Source organism: Myodes glareolus, chromosome 4, assembly GCF_982192425.1.
Source record: "Myodes glareolus chromosome 4, mMyoGla1.1, whole genome shotgun sequence".
In the NCBI taxonomy this organism is placed as follows: domain Eukaryota; kingdom Metazoa; phylum Chordata; class Mammalia; order Rodentia; family Cricetidae; genus Myodes; species Myodes glareolus.
Window position 1 is genome coordinate 57437899 of NC_142029.1, and position 6291 is coordinate 57444189.

General features: G+C 42.5%; 1 pseudogene; it reads left to right on the forward strand.

Annotated features, from left to right (window-relative positions):
* The first annotated feature begins 787 nt into the window (after positions 1 to 787).
* On the forward strand, positions 788 to 2813 carry LOC146894645 (proline-rich protein 23A3-like; annotated as a pseudogene).
* Positions 2814 to 6291: the final 3478 nt, after the last annotated feature.

A 6291-nucleotide genomic window follows, 5' to 3' on the forward strand; every position in this document is an offset into this window, starting at 1 on the left:
GCAGTGATTATTTTTTTAACAGAGAATAGACAGAACCTCTCTTTATAGTCTTAGATGTTCTAGAGCCTTGTAGACCAGCCTGGCAAATTCTAGGTGGTCTTTTAAATTTCAGAACCACTCAAAAACAGGAATTCTACAGATCAGCCATATTAAAGTCCTATTCCGAATCAGAAAAAAAAAAAAAGCCGGCCAGGCGCTGGTAGCACACCTCTTTATTCCCAGCACTACAGAGGCAGAGGCAGGCAGTTCTCTGTGTGTTCGCAGGCCAGCTTGGTCTACAAGTGCTATCTCCAGGATGGGCTCCAAAGCTACAGACAAAATCTTCTCCAAACACCAAAAAAATTAAAAATAAAAACCAAGCGGTGCTGGTACATACCTTTAATTTCAGCACTCGGGAAGCAGAGTCAAGCAGATCTTTATGAATTGGAGGCCAGCCTGGTCTACGGAGATAGTATCAGGTTAGCTAAGGCTATTACACAGAGAAAACCTGTCTCGACAAACCAAAAAATAAAAAATAAAAGACAAGAAAGATATTCTGGCCACACTACTACAAAAGCATTTCTCAAGTACAGCCTAGGATACTGGAAAGCCCAGCCCACACTACTGAGCGGAAATGAAGGCTCGAGGGGCGGAGCCTGGCGTGACATTTCACGACTTCTCTTTCTGGTCCAACACTTGGGATTTAATTGACGTCCAGGGTGTATCCGGTAGGACAAAATAAAGCGCAGGACTCCAGGGCCAGTGACTGCAGCCGCTCTGCCAGCACCAGCGCCACTGTCCTCCCTGCACCCTGCGCCTCGACAGCTCCACAGCGCAGTCCACATGCTGAACATGCAGCCTAGCAGCTCCAGCACAGACCCTGCGCCCTGCTGGTCACCGCAGCCACAAGGACCCAGCTCTGCTGAGCAATGCAGCCTCCAAGAACCCCGGCGCCACCCAGCCTGGAAGAGCCTGCAGGGTCCGCCAGCGATGCGCCCACCTCCGTGGTGTTCTTGGCTGCCGACTGCGCCATGCAACTGTAGCTGGATGGCATCGACCTGCTGCTGGGGCCGGATCCCACCTCGGTCCTGGAAGTGTCGCTCCCTGAACACACCATCATCCTGGTGCCCGAGGGCCTCCAGGATTCCTACCATCTTGGGCAGCCTGGCTTCTTGTCCGCCAGCCCGCAGGGGGGCGCTGTTCTGGAAATGCCAGAGGACGACCTTCTAGTCCTACAGCCAGGATCCTTCTGTGAGTACATTCTAGAAAGTTCCTACCATGAGGACTTCTGTGGTGAGGATGAGGATGTGGACTCTGGCTGCCTGTCACTCTGGATGGATCCTCCAGCTGGTCAGGAAAGTTAGAACTTTTCCTCCACCAATAGGATGCCCAGTCCTTGGCCTCAGGGTCACATCCCAGAACCATATCCTTCGGGGCCTTCCCCAAATACAGAGCCATATTCTCCAAGGTCTATCTGGGACCAGGACAGCTACCTGTTGGGACCCTTCCCCAGCTCACCCTTGCAGCCCCTGCCTCCATCTACTCCTCCAGGTCTCCAAAAGCAGAGCCCTCCATTCTCTCCATGGACCCCATGCAAGGCCAGGAAGCGACTGTTCAATGAACTGCGCTGAACAATTCCTGATGCCCCTCAAGTGAGAGACTGGCTTCCCTATGCCATTGTGACTGTCTCTGCCCAGCATACAAGATTAGAAGGGCACTCTTGTTTTTTGAATTGGGCAGAATGCAGAACATTGCATTGATGGTTGGCTAGAAAGTCTGGAAGGAAGATAGATCATCAGCACCAGATCACGTGCTGGTTGGTACTCACCTGCATTTGGTCTTTGAATTGACTGTTTACTTAGACTTTTTCTCTACAGAAGTCTTCCTCGGACAACCGCATTACTGCAATCCTGGTTTTCACCCCAACTTGAAGTACTTTCCCTCAAAACTTTACCCTAACATTCGCCTTTCCCCAACTTAATTTCTTGAATTAATTAGTCATTGATAGTGAAAATCGTTTATGACTTTACCACTACTCCTCCTACTGTGCCAGGCATTTTGCCATGTACCCAATCCTAACCGAGGTTCTTCCTCATTTGGGAAAATCTAGCAAATGGTTTCACCTCATAGATGCGGTTCTGTATGAAACAAACTTCGCAAGGAAAGTAATGATTATGTTCTTTTTTTTTTTTTTGAGATCTGCCTACCTCTGTCATTTTGTGCTGGGATTAAAGGCTTGTGCCACCACTACCCAGCACATGTTATATTTTTTTTTTAAATAAATGGGACTTTTTTTTGTTTTAGGGTCGTTTTGGGGGTTTATTTTGATTTTGTTTTAGGAGGAGTTGGTTTTACCTTTTCTTTCAACAAGAAATAAGTCTTTTGATCTTATTTTGTGTATATTTAATAATGTAATTCTCCAGTTCTGGGAGTCATAATGCTAATGTTACAAGAATTAGTTATAAGTCTACGTTGTTAAAATAATTAGAAGATCTCAAATATGTTTTTCATTTTAACTAGGGTATAGATATGTCTTATGTTGATTTGACATCTAACAAAATTTATAAATTTCTTTACTAATCTTATGTACTTTCTTTTGGGTGTTTGTTAAAAACAGTATCTCTACTGAGAAATTGGGGGCCTTTGACATATCCAAAACATCTTATTTTTTCCTTAACATTTACTATGAAATAGTTAAGTTCACTTGTAGTGTATTTGTTAGGGCCATTCCTATCATATAGAATGTGATTACTTAAATTTTATAATAGAATATTAGCTTTTTGTAAATACATGTTAGATGGTCTTTGTCCTGTTGAAAATGTTACTTTATAATGTTTCTGGTCATAAAAAAAGTTAGATTCTTTTGTTTTGGTTTTGGTTAAGTACTAAGACTTTGTCAACATGTTGGATTTAATAATTGAATTAAATTGTATATTAAAAACTTGAGTATTGGAGTACCTTCGTGTATGAGCTATGTTGAGCCCTGAGCCTTTGACACACACACAAAAACACAGTTAGAGAACAAATGAGACTGGGGTTGGGGCTAAGGACATTGTAAAACCTAGGTCCTCTTTCAGATACTTGAGCAGAGATGGTTAGAAGGAGAAATGATGGTAAGAAGGAGAAATGACACATTACAGTGTCACATGGTAACATTTTAGGAAGATTCGTTTTGAGCACGGTGTTCCACGTGGCCTTTCCATCAGTCCTTGTCGACAGAACATCCAACGACTAAGGAAGGCCCTGCGCACCCCTGCTAGTCCATAGGATTTCCTTCTGATTGTCATTATACTCTGGGATGGTTTAGCTTTGGTGGGTTAGAGAGTGTTTGATTGGCTGATTGGTAAGTTGGGTTTTTTGAAACAGGGTCTCCCTATATAGTCCTAATGTCCTGAAATTCACCACGTAGGGAGAACAGACCAGCCTCAGAACCACAGGGATCTACCTTTCTCTGCCTCCCATGTGCTGGGTTAAGAGGCATATACCAACAAGTATGACTTGTTTGTATATTTTTGTGCAGGTGTTTGCTGTATTTCTTGCTTTGATTATATTTATGGGGGTTTTTTGAGTATGGCCTACATTGTCACAGAAAATATTTCCCGCTCTGTAGCATAGAAGTGAACCCCAAATAGTCTAGACTCCTTAGTAAAATTAATAGAAAATAGCTGGATAGTGCAGACAATGAGTACAATTTATTTTTGCCATCAAATGCCTTTTTCTGAATGAAGTATTCACTCAGATTACCTAAGATTCTTCCTGCAAGAAACCAAGTGTTCATGAGGATGCATGTGATTGCAATGACTACTCATGGACTTGAACTCTCAAGTAACAAGGAGAGAGAGAGGACCCAATGATATTATTAATAAAAACATATTACAAAAAACAGCCTTCATGAAGCCTGTTATTTGTTTGTTAGTTTGTTTTTATTTTTCAAGACAGGGTTTCTCTGTAGTTTTGGAGCCTGTCTGTAGCTCACTCTATAGAACAGGCTATCCTCAAACTCTCAGACATCTGCCTGTCTCCCAAGTGGTGGGACTAAAGGTGTGTGCCACTACTGCCCAGCTCTGATAAAACTTTTATATTTAAGAACTGAGTTGGGATTTTAGAAGAAGATGCACTGAGAATAAACTGTCTGAAATTGTGATTAAGGAAGAATTCCAAGTAGGGATAATAGAGTCAACAGCTAATGAAGTAGGAGGAGCATAGAGTTGGTTAGAGGAGCCAAGCCTTATGGCTAAGTCCTGTGAGTAAGTCTGACCAGCTATGAGGGAGGCTGAGGCAAAAGAATCACGGGTGCAAGGCCAACCTGTTCTATAGAGCATTTTCATGGCAGGTCTGGTAATTTAGTTAGACCTTATGTCAAAATAAAAAGCTTTGAAAGAAGATCTGAGAAGATAGTCCAGCCGGGGAATGGAAACAAACAGAGCCGGCAAGCATGGAGACTGGGAAAATACCTTCTGATTGATATTATACTCTGGGATAGTTTTGCTTTGGGAGGTTAGAGAGTGTTTGAATGGCTGATTGGTAGGGTTGGGTTTCTTGAGGAAGGATATCCCTATATAGTCCAGAGTGTCTTGAAACTCACCATGTAGGGAGATCAGCCCAGTATCAAACCCACAGGGATCTACCTGCCTCTGCTTCCCAAGTGCTGGGATTACAGGCATATGACACCAAATTTGGCTTCATTGTATACTTTTGTAAATGTGTTTATTGTAATCTTTTTTTGAGACAGGGTTTTTCTGTGTATCTCTGGCTATCCTGGAACTCACTCTGAAGACAAAGCTGGCCACAAACTCAGAGATCTGCCTGCATCTTGAGTGCTGGGATTAAAAGTTTGAGCCACCAATGTCCTATTTTTTATTTTTTTTAATTATTAAGACAGAGTTTTATTGATTAACTCTGTCTATGCTTGGAACTCGTTTTTGAGAATAGCCTGGCCCACTTCTGCATCCCGAGTACTGGGATTAAAGGTATGTGCCACCACTACCTAGCTTGCTGTTTGTGTTTTTTTCAAACCACTCTTAACTAATATTAAACTGTACCTAAGAAAATGAAATACATATACATGTACATATATATGTATTTTGTATGCATGTATATACAAAAAATATATATGTGTGTACATAAACGCACACATATCACATGAATACCTGAATGCCTCTTTAGCCAGAAGAATGCATTGGATTTCCTGCAATGAGAGTTAAAAACTGGTTGAGCTACCCTCTGGGTGCGGGGAATAAAACTAGGGTCTTCTATGATAGCAACCTGTGTTCTTAACCACTGGCCCATTCCAAAACTGATCCATATTCTATAATGAAATAAATCAATACTGATAAAGCTGATATCAACATAAAGATACTTTGAGAACTAATCAACATAAGGTAAGATTGAGAACATCAATAATTAAATTTTAAATATTCAAAACTCCTTGCCAGTTTCTTTACTCATATTTCTATTCTATTCCCTCACTCCTTTCTATTCTCCATACTTCTTTTTAATTTTTTTTAAAAAGATAGATTGATATATTTGCTTTGCTTGTGTGCACACTAGTGTCCTGGCACCATGTGGATGTCAGAGACTAACAGGAGTCTGTTCTCTCCATCGATTCTGCAGGTCCCAACACTTGAACTCAGGTTGTCAGCTCTGGGCACGATCACCTTTACCCACTGATCCATCCCTCTGGCCCCTCGTTTGTCTTCTCTGTAGCCTACAATGTTCAGCTTTATATACCTAGGGTTTCCTTGTGTAGCCCAGGCTTGCCTCAGACTTGAAATTCTTCTGCTGCAGCTTCACAAAGACTAAGATGTTTGGCATGAGCCACCACCTCTGAGCAGCCACAAAACAGCCTCAGGAATTCTTTCTTCCATGGCCTATGTGATAAGTCTTAGGTTATGTCTCGAAATGTTTCGTGGACACCTACTAACTTGTGCTATTTTTGCTGGTTTGGGAATTCTAAACTCACATCTATTTTCTCTCATTACTTCAAGATACTGTTCTTTCCTGCTGCTCTTTGATGTATGTAAGAGGTGTCCTGGGTAAACAGGGAAAGGGCATAATGGGAGGTAATGGGGGATGGGAACATGAGGTATGGGGGGTGGTCCATTTAGGGGAACGACAGAGAGGGAGAGCAATGAAAGACATATTATGATAGATCAGGCTACTATGGGGTTAGGGAGAAACCTGGTGCCAGGGAAGCCTCCATGAACCCACAAAGATGGCCCCAGTAAACCTCCTAGCAACAGTGGAGAGGGTGCCTGCACTGGCCTTCTTCTGTAATCAGATTGGTGACTACCCTAATTGCTACCATGGAGC